The sequence below is a fragment of the Gopherus evgoodei genome, chromosome 8 (assembly GCF_007399415.2).
Source record: "Gopherus evgoodei ecotype Sinaloan lineage chromosome 8, rGopEvg1_v1.p, whole genome shotgun sequence".
In the NCBI taxonomy this organism is placed as follows: Eukaryota; Metazoa; Chordata; order Testudines; family Testudinidae; genus Gopherus; species Gopherus evgoodei.
Window position 1 is genome coordinate 11201522 of NC_044329.1, and position 13783 is coordinate 11215304.

General features: G+C 44.5%; 1 long non-coding RNA gene across 1 annotated transcript; it reads right to left on the reverse strand.

Moving 5' to 3' along the window:
* Window positions 1-403: 403 nt before the first annotated feature.
* Window positions 404-8938, reverse strand: LOC115656494. The gene is made up of 2 exons (XR_004001678.1): window positions 8843-8938; window positions 404-588 (listed from the first exon to the last, which is right to left on the reverse strand). It is a non-coding gene; the product is annotated as an uncharacterized LOC115656494 (long non-coding RNA).
* Window positions 8939-13783: the final 4845 nt, after the last annotated feature.

Sequence of the window (13783 nt, forward strand, 5' to 3'; positions counted from 1 at the left end):
TACACACCCAAGAGGCATCAGGAAAAGGTTGTCACATTGCAGTAAAAATACAGCAGTGATTAGGCCCTAGTATTAACTGACATCTCTCTCTTTGAAGAGAACTGCCCAACTGGCTATATGGCTTCTGAACACACCCAGCAAGTTTACTCATAAGGACTGTATCTTGATGAGCAGCTGTTGATATGCTACTTAATTTCTCATTAGCCTGAGGCTTTATCTATTGACAGTGACGTGTGTGTCCTGGAGAATAATGAGTACCATTACAGTACCTGTGCAGTAGAATATCCTTCTAATATTCACTCATGCTTCCCCTAACATGGATTCTGAAGGAATTAGGAACAGATTATAAATAATTTACAAACAGAAGGAAACGGTGCAACACAGAGGAAGATACAGATAGACCTTATAAACAGTTTGTTTACTGTATGAAGCGATTTCTAGCTGCATTTGGGTGAAGACATTGATCTCCCATTTCTTCTGTTTCCACAAGCTCTGAGTCCCACATCACAGTCACCTTCCCTTCCGTGGAGATGACTCACCGCTCCCTCTGGATCTTTTGTATGTTACTTCTTTCATCACAGAGGGCCCCTGCAGAGAAATGGGATTATCAAAGTTGGTCTTTCCACCAGCTCTTTTTTCCTGATCAAGCACTTGCTTGTTATGTAGTGATTTCCACTGAGATGATATTTTTTACCAAATTGCAGAGGGATCATGTATAGTGTGAGAGGCACTTAAAATGCTCTTCTTTATCCTGGGAAAAGCTAACTTGCAGGGGCTGGGGTGTTGTTTATGGTCTCAATTGTTTCTTTTTGTGAGCAGACCTAAATTGCTCATTCCCACAGAGATGAAGGGAAGATGTTCTATGTGTAGATTCTCCCTTCCCTTCTCCTTAGTAAGGCCTCTTTGGGAGTTCTCCGTATGTGACCTAGGAAAGAGGGAAAACAACCCAACCAGATCTTTTGATAGGATGGAGAAGAATGAGCCAATGCCTGTCCCCAACAGGTGGAGCAAAGGAAAAGCTAGCCATGTGCATTCAACATAAGCTAACCTGGGCAACCCCTTTCCAAATACCTTTTCCAAGCAATAATATTCAGGGTATTTTTCTCCAGGCATTTTTTTTATATGTCTGGTATTCACCAAGAATATTTGATTTGGCTCCTGTCTCTTCCACATACAGTGGGCCAAATCAAGCCCAGCTACTGGCCCACTGAAATCAAGAGAGTCATGGGATGAACGGCTGAAGCTGACCCTGCATATGACAGATAATAGTTACCTTACTACTTTCAGCAAGGCACTCCCTCTTTTGCTGGATTCTTTTTTGGGGGTGTAGGAAGGGGAATTGCTGGGCTAAATGAGAAGATATTTTAAAGCTGAATATGATAGATAATACATTTGAAAAAAGAGGTCATAGAAGTGCCTACATTTGATGTGTAATGAGTAAATTGTATGGAAACTTCCACAAAGCACAGACCTTATTAAGAAGTATAGAGTCCCTTTGTCCAAGCTGTCTAAGTTTAAATCAAACGCACAACAACCAGATGTTTTTCACATCACTGTATTTCAAAATTTTACTGGAAGGGATCTCATCATACGTAGATGTCCAACTGTGCATATTATTTATATCACGAAACCGAGCTTCCAGCTTTAGGACGCTGAGCAGCAAACATAACTATTGTTTAAGGTGGATACAATTTGTTCTAAGCCTGCCACTGGGATATGGAGAAGACAAAATTGGATGTAATAGGCTGACACTGATGAGTGTCAAAACTGAGGAAATTATATCACTGATAAACATTTGAACACATTATTAGGAAAGACTGAGCCACTATTTCTGGGAACCATATTGAATGTAGCCAATCTAGTAAATCAAAGACTTCACAGGCCTCAGATAGCTAATTAACTACAACTGACATGAATAATCTGCAGCGGGTTGGCAACAGGAGACAGCAACAGAAAAAAAGATGCAGGTTTTTTCCAAGAAAGTTAAAATCAAGACCCATTTTTGGGGAAGCAGTGTTTCAATAGGGAAACTTTGCTCTGCAGTTTTGAAAGTAAAATAAAGTCAAGTTGAGTCACTAGCCTTAAAAATAGCCACAATGTTCCTATTTCTGGTGTATTATTTGAACGTGAGATGTTCATAAGGATCAGCATTCATAAGTATTCTGATCATTTTCATTACTTTCATACCACCTTGTGTAAGAAAATGCCACAGTTGATAAAGGTTACAGATTTCAGACCTGGAATCATCCTGTCACTAATCTCGAGGAGCTAGTATTTGGCCAGGATACCATGAATACCCTCACTATTGCAACAGTGCAAAATTCAGTGCTGCTTTTAAAGAATTTTGGAAATCCACTAAGAACTGAAAACTGCATACCAGTGCACACTGGTGGATAAGCACCGCTCAGACAACCCACTGCTCTACAACTAATAAGATTTTGATCAACACTCTCTCCACCAACGTCCACTAGTCTGTAAATCTAGTAAAATTACCCTTTGCTACTTATAACAGTATGTCTGGGTACAGAGAAAGTAGTTTACTCTTGTGAGTACATATCGAGGCAGCATAACATAGACAAAATTGGCTCCCATTGAAATCAATGGCAAAAATCCTATTGACTTCAGTGGGATCATGACTTGGCTTTATGAAAATGTATTAAGACAGATTTAGCTCTCCAAAGAGGATTACTTGGTCTTCCAGAATTCCTTCACGCTATTTTGCTGACCCCTGACATAGGAAAAATTATTTTTGACTGGTTGTTTCAAAGGAATATTTGATCATGGCCAATTGATTTATAAGGATTATAAATAATCAAGTGACTTTGGGACCCAATCATGCAAATGAGGATTATGTAACTGCTGTACTGAATTCCTCCTGACTAAATGAGCATACAATGTGCAAATAGTTTCAGAATGTTTTACTACAGGAGAAAAATCTAAAATCAATTCATGAAGTTACTGAAAAGAGTGACTGCTAAAAGATTGTTAGAAAAGAGACCTTAACTTGACCTGTGGTAGCAATGTTTTTTATTTAAAAAACAACCTGTCATAAACAGATAGTTAAGGGTTAATAGAACAGGAGTACTTCATGTCTCTTTTGACTTAAAGGGTTAACAAGTTCAGTGAGCCTGGCTGTCACCTGACCAGAGGACCAATCAGGGGACAGGATACTTTCAAATCTTGAGGGAGGGAAGTTTTTGTGTGTGCTGTTAGAATTTGGTTGTTGTTCACTCTGGGTTCTGAGACTGACCAGACGTGCAACTAGGTTTCTCTCCAATCTCCCTGATACACATTCTTATAGATTCAAAATAGTAAGTACTAGGTGATAAGGTGAGTTAGGCTTATGTTTGTTTTCTTTATTTACAAATGTGTATTTGGCTGGAAGGAGTTCAAATGTGTATTTGGCTGGAAGGATTTTAATTTGTACTTGTATACTTAGGCGAGGAGGGTATTCCCAGTGTCTATAGCTGAAAGACCCTGTAACATATTCCATCTTAAATTTACAAAGATAATTTTTACTGTTTTTTCTTTCTTTAATTAAAAGCTTTTCTTGTTTAAAAACCTGATTTTTTTTTTTATTCTGGTGAGACCCCAGGGGACTGGGTCTGGATCCACCAGGGAATTGGTGGGGAGAAAGGAAGGAAGGAAGGGGGAGAGAGAGGTTAATTTCTCTCTGTGCTAGGATTACTTTCTCTCTCAGGGAGAGTCTGGGAGGGGGAGAGAGAGAAGGAGGGGGGGAAGGTGAATTTTCCTCTCTGTTTTAAGATTCAAGGAGTTTGAATCACAGTGATCTTCCAGGGTAACCCAGGGAGGGGAAGCCTGGGAGAGGCAACGGTGAGGGAAAGGGTTTACTTTCCTTGTGTTAAGATCCAGAGGGACTGGGTCTTGGGGGTCCCTGGGCAAAGTTTTTTTTTTTGGGGGGGGGGGGACCGGAGTGTACCAGGCACTGGAATTCCTGGTTGGTGGCAGCGCTACAAGTACTAAGCTGGTAACTGAGCTTAGAGGAATTCATGCTGGTCCCCATCTTTTGGACGCTAAGGTTCAGAGTGGGGAATTATACCATGACACAACCATATAAAAGCAAAGCAGGGGCATAATAGTTTCAGTCCAAGGCAAATTTCTGTCAGAGTCAAGTGATTCATCAGAAAATATTTCATTTGCAATCAGTGAGACTAAAAACTCACCACACAGTGAAAACAACAAGACTCTCTCATAACTTTCTGGCCATTGGATAAAATGTTATTCTTAGCTATCAGAGTCAGATAATTTACTACAACATTATTGGGTTTTTCTAGCATTTCCAGCATGTTTCTCTTGGAAAGTGATTGTTGATAAAAAAAAAAATTGATCAAGTGTCATGTGACATCAAAAAGATACTTTATACTTAGTCCTATAATTTCTCAGACAGCTTGCCTTTACACATTTTAGACAGTTGCATATTACTTATACTTTGTGGGCAGAAGTTTCTATTGGGGAGGATGAGGGAATTATAAGAATATTATTGTATCTCTAACTAAATAGGAATAATTCTTCTGATGAGAACATTACTTTTGTAGCCATTTTTAATAGCTAAAGACGACAGTCAGCCCTTTGCTCTTTAAAGAAAACTTTTCAAAAGAATGCCAATAATTGAGAGGGATAAAGGTAAACTTTCAAAAAGAAATTTCAGATACAAACAAAAAGCTATTGCTCCCTCTGCTGGCCTGTACTGCAAATATGCAGAGATGTCATAGCAGTTACACGAAGAGTTTTGAGAAGTGGGTCCAATAAAAGATCTCTCAACCACCTTATCTCTGTACTGAAAACAGCTACTTAAACTCCTGAGCTGACAAAATTCTTACTGTCTTCTTAAGAAAACAAATTATTTTTTGAAAACGTATCTTATGCTTTAATGTACTGTACATTTCCAATATAGACAAAAACTTAACATATACTTAAATTATTAGAAAGTTTCCCAATTATAGATTTCACCAGTAATATGTTTACGAAGTAGTTTGGCATATCTCATATTTTAAATCTGAAGGTTGACCAATACAAATATATCATCAACTATAATTGTGAGCAATATAATGGATTGTTTTTCTGAAATGAATTAAATAGTTACTGTAAAAATGTCTTTTTCAATTTGACCAAGAGAATATAGTTTTTTTTACAAATTCATAAGAGCAAGACATTTCTAACATATTTAAATTGTCCATTTAAAAGAGACTCAGTCCTCCAGCCCTGGATGTTGATGAAGCTATTGAGATGAGTAAGGATTGCAGCATGAAGGCCTAAGAGGCCCTTGAATTTGAGCTGTCTGATTTTGCAGACACCTATTTGAATGGAGAGGTGTGAACTGTCCCATTCATCTCCCTCAGAAACTGAAAAAGGACAGATAAAATATTTAAAAGAACCTAAGTGACTTCAGAGCCCAAGTTCCAGTTTAAAAAGTTGCTTAATTTCAGATTTTTGAAAGTATTTAGGCACTAAAGATGCAGATTGGTGCCTAGCAGAGGTGATGCATGGTGGGTAGGGTTGCCAACTTTGGTTTGACCAATTCCTGGAGATTTCATCACATGACATAATCTTTTTAAAAAAGATTAATCTTTAATTCCTGAAGACTCCAGGACAATCCTGGAGGGTTGGCAAGCTAGTACAGGGACACATGCACCTGGGCCCTCCCCCCCCCCCGTTTGCTGCTTGGCTTGTACTGAGCATGCTCACACAGACAGAGCATGCTCAGTAACACATGTGAAGCCAGCTGCCCTCACTCTACTTCCCCCTCCCCACCACTATTGGCAGGCATGGGTAGTGTCTGTTGCTTAGTAAGATTTTCAAAAGCGCCTAAAAGTTTAAGTGCCTAACTTGATTTCAGGGACATGACAACATTAAGGTGTCATATAGATGTCAGATAAGAGCACAGTTGTGAGGCTAGTTAGCAATGAGCTCATTGTTATTTGAGGCATTACTGCCCCTTCTCCACCTTTTGGATCTTTAGTCATGATGAAGCAGAGCTAATTAAGGAAGCATTTTCAGTCAGGTAGCAGTTTGATTTATTTTTATTAAAGCAACAAGATACGTCTTCCTTTAGAATATTAATGGCGAGGAGGACCATAAGCCAAAAGCAAATCAATCTTGTTGATTGGTATCTCAGTGCCAGCCTGCAGTGCCTCCATTTCCTGTGGCACATGGAAAGCGATGGTGAATCAAGCTTCCTGGGAATGGAAGATCAGAAAGGGCAGGTTCCTTCTCGCTCTCCATTGTGAAAACATGGAACCAAACAGAAGAACCATCACCTTGAGGCACCCCAGTGCCAGAGTCATGGCTTCCTTACCGTCAAGCCCTACTGTAGTGAGGTACAGTTTATAATCCTCTTCCCTGTCAGTGTTTGGCACATAGCTACTGTGCAACTGGAGATGCTGTTCTGAACCCTGCTTCATAAACAGAGATGATCAAAAACCCGAATGTATCTAACAGGCCGTCCTGAACTCCTTCAGCATTATGGGTTCAGGTAAAATGAACAGTGGTTTACATCTAACATTAATTGTTGAAGTTTGCAAAACTTCCCTTATTTCACATTAGAGATGCACCAAACAAGAACCAAGCATCCGTCACAAGATGGATGTTCCTTTTTACTTCTAAACTGTGTGCGATTTTCATCTAGACAACCCAGGACAATAGGGAATTTCCTATTAGAGCTGTGAGAGCATGGAAAAGGTTATCTGGTGACCTTGTTGTTATTCTTTAAGAAACAAAGAGAAGGCTTTGATGCTAATGAGCCTAGGGGGATTTTAATTAAGCTCACTGGAGAACATAAATATTTGGTTATATTTCCCAGTAAGAAATGATACTATTTTAAGCTAATTCATGAGAAGTCCCCCACAAGCCAATTATCAGTCATCCAAGAATAAATACAAAGAAAAAGAATGAACTGTCATTCCAGTGAAGCAACATGGGGCAAGAGGAGTTCACTGATGAACCTGCCCTTTCACGGCAGAGCATAATAATCATACAAGACGACTGTGTTTGGCCACTTGCTGGTTGCTGATATTATTAGAATCAAGGCTTGAAATATTGCCATATAAGAGTGTCATCTTAACCCATTCCAAGAGAAACACAGCAATATTCTCTACACAAATTTAACTATCTTCTGTATGCAGAAGACTCACAGACCTACCTCTGCTCCGGACTGCTTGCCTTCTATCCAAACTAAAATCTCAGCCTGCCTCTCTGACATCTCCTTGTGGATGTTCTGCCATCAGCTTACAGTCAACATGGCCAAAACATGTCCTCATCTTTGCCCCCACCCAGTTTTTCCTCCCTTGTTGATCACAGTAGACAACCACTCTCCTCCCCGTCACTCAGGCCCGTAACCTGGGCATCACGTTTGACTTGGCTGTCACATCCAAGCTGTGTCTAAATCTTGCTGATTCTTTCTGCATAACATCTCCAAGATACAGCTTTTCCTCTGCATTCACTAAGCTAAAATACTTGTCCAGGATCTCATCACCTCGATTACTGTAGCATCCTCTTTTCTGGCCTTCACAAATCCCATCTCGCCCCTGTCAAGCCATTCAAAATGCTATTGCAAAGATAATTTTCTAGCTTGTCTCTTTGACCAATTCACCCCTCCACTACCCCTTCTTTCTCCATTGCATCAAACTACTTGTCTTTACTTTCAAGACCTTCATGGCCTATCCCCAACTATTGTCTGTCATGTGCTATCAAGATGTCAGCTCCTACCTCCACTTTGCCAGTAACGCCAGCCTCCATTGCCTACTTGTTAAAATTTCAAACAAGCATCATTTTTCTTTCTCCCACAAGATTCCTGACCATTTGGGACAAGCTCTGCAAATGTCTGCAAAGCCATCTCATTGTCCTTCTACAAATCCCTCATTAAAACTCCCTTTTGCCATGATATTTTTTAAAAAAATACCTTGGCAAAGGTTAGGCAGCTGGGATCACTGTCCATCATGTTGACCAATACCGTCTCACTGTTATCTTGTACTCTCCCATTAGTCCATCTGCATCTGCTCCTTGGGGCAATGTTGTATTAATTTAGGTGTGCCACAGGTCCGTGGTCCACTGCCTAGTGGTTGCAATTCCCAGTGGCCACCCCACCTAGTGGTTGCAGTAAGAGAAGTAAGAGAACCCAGGCTCCCCTGCTCCACTGGGTTCTGACCCAAGGCCCTGCGAGGCTTGTCCAGCATCTTCCATCTTGGGGTGCCTTAAATCAGCCTCCTTGGGTCATTTCCTATCTCCCTCTTTCCTACAGCATGCTACAGTTTATACCTGTAAGCAATATCTCGAGGGCTGCCTACCTGCCTCTGGCCCACAAGGACTGCCACTCACTGAAGTTCCTTCTCCCAGTCTGGATCTGGCTCTGTTCTCCTCCAGAGTTTCCAGATCAAGTCTCTCTCTCTGCTTTAGTCACCTCTCACTCAGCCAGCCAGCTCCCTTATAAACTCTGCCTTCAGTTGGAGCATGCTCAGCAAGGGCAGAGGAACAGGGTCTCCTGAGCCCAGAACTGCTCTTTAACCCTTTGCTGTCCTTCCTCATCTCTCATCTTTCAGTCAGCCAGCATCGCAGTCCATTCGTTTCCTCCTGAAAGCCTCTTTCTGAGGACCCCAAAAGGGAGTTATGGGAGGAATGGCCCATCCACTCATGATTTTGTTCACCAGATAGGCCTAATATCCAACACCAATTGCGGTTCGCTGATCCCTGACCCCACCCTTCTCTTGTTTACCAGGCATGATTACACAGTTCTTGAGTTATAGCAGTAGGGTTTTTTGTTTTGACTAATTCCTTCTGTTTCCTTTTTGCACTTTTTCCCACTGACACTTTATGAACTTTCACTCACTTTTCACAGCTGAGCTCACAATCCAGGTAAATGCGTAGACCCATTTATTACAACAGCAGGGACCATCTTTTTGTTCTGTGTCTGTCACAAAGGGGTCCTCATGCAGGGCTGGGACTCCAAGGCACAATCACAATACAAAGTAAGAATAAATCATCCCCACCACCACCACCCCCATGAGGAAGAACATTGAGGACACTAGTGTCTATTTCTTCTCTGTCAGCTGAACAATTAATTAACGAAGCCATGCATGGCTTCTTAATCAAATCTTCCACGGTGAAGAGAAGCAAGGCTATTGTGCCCATTCTCTGATGCTACTGGATTCATGATCAGTGGATGCCTTTTACTATGGTGCCTTGTACTAAACTGACATCCATGCTACTCTGAAGCAGCTATATATGTATCCTTCCCAGAAGCATCAGCATCTCCTTGATGACATCTTATCCTTTATGTCAGTTGTTCTCCTCTCTGTATTTATTCAGACTTCAGGCCCAATCCTTTTCAATCAGAATTATTTCTGAATTGGGGCTCCGATGCAGGAAAGCATCTTATTCAGGAAGGTGCCCTTAACCCCTTGCTTAACTTGCCTGAATCAGGGCCTCAGATTGCAGCATTGATCATCACTTTGTAGCATTTTCACAAACACTAAAAATACTGGATATACAATAGCCTAAACACTTAGCACTAGCATAGCTTAGACAGTGGTTTATAATGATCCAGCTTCCTTTCAGAAACCAGCCAAGAGGCCATTCCTATACACAAAAATAAGTACTAGCAGGCAGCGGTATTCTGCCATAGAAGAATCTGCCAGCATGAATTCTAGAGTTTATCTGCATATATATGAGCAATGACCCGTGTACTTACTCTTCAGCAAAACTGACCTTAAATGGATTCTGCAGCACTCTGAAAATAGTGCGATAGCTTCTTCTAAAATTAAAAATGTGGGTCTTATTAAATAGGAATAATCATTAGTCGAGTAGCTGTATTAAGTATTTTTATATTTGGTTGGACACTGTTCTCACATGTTTAGTTCCCAGTATACTGCAGATGTCTGCACTGACAATGCATTTTAGATGTTGTTTGCGGTGGGGCGGGAATAGAGGTTGGGGCAGCTGGCTAAATGAGGTCTGAAGCTTTGGGCACTAGGGGGCCTGGGAGACAAGTTAGGGATTTTGAGCTAAAATGATCAGAAGTGAAATAATTCACAAGGTTGACAATTAAAATGATCAGCATAGGGAGACGAATAGGCCAGTTAATGTGTCTCAGAGCTATTGTTTCAGGCTGTCTGTATACTCCAGCAGACAACACTGCATCGCTTAGGCTCAGCTCCCATTTTCCAGGGGTTTCTTTGCAATCTCTAAGGGTTAGAAACTTTTTTTTCTAAATGAAAGCTAAGAGTCTGGAACACAATTCTGCAGGAATTCCCTGGCCTTGGAACTGCAGAATTCACAGGGTCTCACCAATGATCCACATGCTGCATGGCAGAGAGAGAAATACAGAATGTGAGATGGATGGGCTGGTAAGAGAAGGAAGGCAAGTAGGCACCACTTTATTTCTACCACTACCTGCAGACTTCCTACTGTAGCAACAGATGGTCAGCTCCTCATGGCCGATAATGAGCATAGCCTGCAGAGAGGAAAGAGTGACTTATTCTGCAACATGCAGCTAATAGCTGCCAGTCTGCACCATTCAGACTCATTAGACAACTTGCATATGAGGAGCCAGGAATAGGAAAAACAATGGTCATAGGGCATAGGAGCAGCCAGACACAGTGTCCAGCGCTAGTCCCTGACAGAACAAGTGGCCAGATGTGGGCGAGGCTATCCTGAGCCTAGTAGATAGCACACTGACCTGGAGCTCAGGAGACCTGGGTTCTAGTTGCAGCTCTGCCACTGGCTCCCTGACTGATATTGGGGAAGTCACATCACTGGCCCTCACAGTTTCCCCATCTGTAAAATAGGAAAAATAGGAATAATAATGCTGACCTTCTTTTAACATGCTATGAGATTTACTGATGAAAACTGTGCACAAGAGATAAGTATTTTTATAGCCTGGGATCTACAGGTTTTGCATTATGATTCACTTAACCAGAGATCAAGTAGGTAGTGAAGATGTAATCTGAGGAATCAGGAACTAAGTAGGTGCACGCATTGCGGTCAGCCATCCATGGCAACAGAGGCCATGAAGAAGGGGGAGTGGAATTAACTATGAAGACTCTTAGGCAGTCAGTCAGTCCGAAAACAGAATCCAAAAACGCTAAGGAGGAAGCTGCTGTAGTTTAGCTCAGAAGGAAGAGCTGTATTTGTAGCCACTCTCCTGAAGAGGGCAGTGCTACATAGTCCTTTTCACTCTCCATGTGAGGAACTGTCTAGTACAGGGGTGGGCAAAGTACAGCCTTTGGGGCGGATCCGGCCTGCGGGATTGTGCCTCGTGGTGCTGCAGGCCCCGCGCCACTCTCAGAAGCGGCCGGCTCCACGTCCCTGTGGCCCCTGGGTGGAGGGGGGTGGGGGCAGAGGGCTCCGTGCCAGGCTCTAGGCTTTTTGCCACCCCAAGCTCAGGTGGTGCTGGGGCTCGCAGGCAATGCTGGAAGTGGAAGGAGTGATGTCACCTTCTCCCAACGCCTGCAGGGGCTTTACCCCATCTCCCACCCAGCCGTGCAGAGAAACCCCAAAATAAGGGGTGGCACAAGGCAGCGCTGCCTTGGCTCCCTGGCAGGACTCGCCTTCTCCTCCCCAGGTAGCGGCTTGGCCCTGGCAGCTCAGCATCCCGGGGCTGGGGCTTCCCCTTCCCGCTGCAGCTGCCCTGGCCCCGGTGCGCACTACTGCCACCCCAGAGCCACTTTAGGTAAACAGTGCCAGGCTGGAACCCAAACCCTGCCTGCACCCCACCCCCCAACTCCCTGTCCTGAGCCCCCTGCCTGCACCTTGCACCCCTCCTACACCCCAACTCCCTGTCATGAGCCCCCTCATACACTCTGCACCCCACCTGCACCCCAACTCCCTGTCCTGAGCCCCATCATACACTCTGCACCCCAACTCCCTGCCCTGAGCCCTCTGCCTGCACCTTGCACCCCACCTGCACCCCAACTCCCTGTCCTGAGCCCCCTCATACACTCTGCACCCCAACTCCCTGTCCTGAGCCCCCTCATAAACCCCACACCCCATCTGTACCCCAGTCCCCAGGGCCGTCCTTAGCCATAGGCAGAACAGGCAGCCGCCTAGGGCACCACTCTGCTGGGAGCCCTGACAGATGGGAAGCAGTGGAGCATGTAAGAGCAGGGCTGCTGGGTCCTAGAGAGCTGAATGTAGCACAGTCTGAGGGAGGGGATTGGCTGCTGGGATCTCTGGGAAGGAGAGATCTCCCCTGACGTGAGGTGAGGCAGGCTCAGCAGCTCTGGTAGTATCCTTTGTTGTCTCCCATAACATCCATTCTTCTCCTCCCTGCCCCACAGAGTACCCCCCCTTTCTCCCTCCCCCCCATGGAGCACCCCTCTCTCAGGGCTGGGTTGGGTGAGGTGCTGCGAGGGGAGGGGAGGCTGGCTGCCTACCTGCTGAGGAATGACAGTGAAAGTAACTCACTTCCTCGCAGGCAGCCAGGATTGGAATGGTCACAGAGGGCTGGGCTGAGGATAGCCAATTTAGCATTTTGGGTCTTTTTCTTATATAGGCTCCTATTCCCCCCTCCACCTCCCTTCCTGATTTTTCACACTTGCTGTCTTACCACCCTAGGTGGGAGTAATTGGTGCCTATATAAGACAAAGCCCCAAATATCAGGACTGGCCCTATAAAATCAGGACATCTGGATCTGGTCACCCTAGCTGGGGAGTGCGTCTCTCCCCCGGGCTGGCAGTGATTCATCTCATCCAGGGGGAGTTGCACAAGGCAGGATGAGCTGCTGTGGCTCCATGGGTGTCCCGTCCCTGAAATCAGATGCTGTGCTAACTTCACCATGATCCATTGGGCTGGCAGTGGTGCCAACTGGCGTGTGATAGGACCTGAGGGTTTGCTTCTGCTATCACTCTGCACCCCAAGAGGTGGATTTTGGGGTCCTGCAGTTTTCCACCTATCTCCTCCTCTACTGCAGCTGTTGGACCAGCAGGCTGGGGGGTGAGCCAAGCATGAAAGCATACTGTGTTGCCATTTAGATTGTCATTTAACAAATTTGTTCTCCAGAAATGCTTGCTAACAATCCTGAATTCAATTTCAATATTTTTAAAAAAAAAACCAATGTCTTAGCCAAAAACAGAAAATTAAGTTGTTGACAATTATGTGTGACAACTTATTTGTGTTTGGTATGGGGAAGGGAGTGGGCCAGTTTTCATCAGAGAAACAAAAACTGTTGACTGACTTTCCTATAGCCCTGCTAAATAGAGCCCTCCAACAAATGTAATATGCTCATCTCCTTATTAGTGTATAGAGCAGGGGTCGGCAACCTACGGCACATGTGCTAAAAGTGGCAAGTGAGCTGATTTTTGATGGCGCGCAGCGGCGGGCTGAGCGGCTCAGTCCGCCGCTGCTCTGCGGTTCTGGCTGCTGCCCCATTGCCACCCGGGGTCCCGGCGGCCAGCCCCACTCAGCCAGGGGCGGCTCTAGACATTTTGCCACCTCCACAGGCATGCCACCGAAAGCACCCTGCCTGCCACCCTCGCGACGCCAGCAGAGCGCCCCCTGCGTCTAGCTGCCCCAGGCACCCGCTTGGAGCGCGAGTGCCTGGAGCCGCCCCTGGACTCAGCACCCACTGCTGGTCTGGGGACCCCCAAGGAACCCCAGGCTGGAAGTGGGCTGAGCAGACTGGCAGCTGATACCCTGACTGAGCCACTCAACCCGCTGTCGGCCTGGGGTTCCAGTCACTCAGCTGGTAGTGGGCTGAGCAGGATTAAATTCAATGAAATAGGAAAAAAAGAGCAACTAATGACAAAGTGCAAGAACCTAGAGCAGTGGTCCC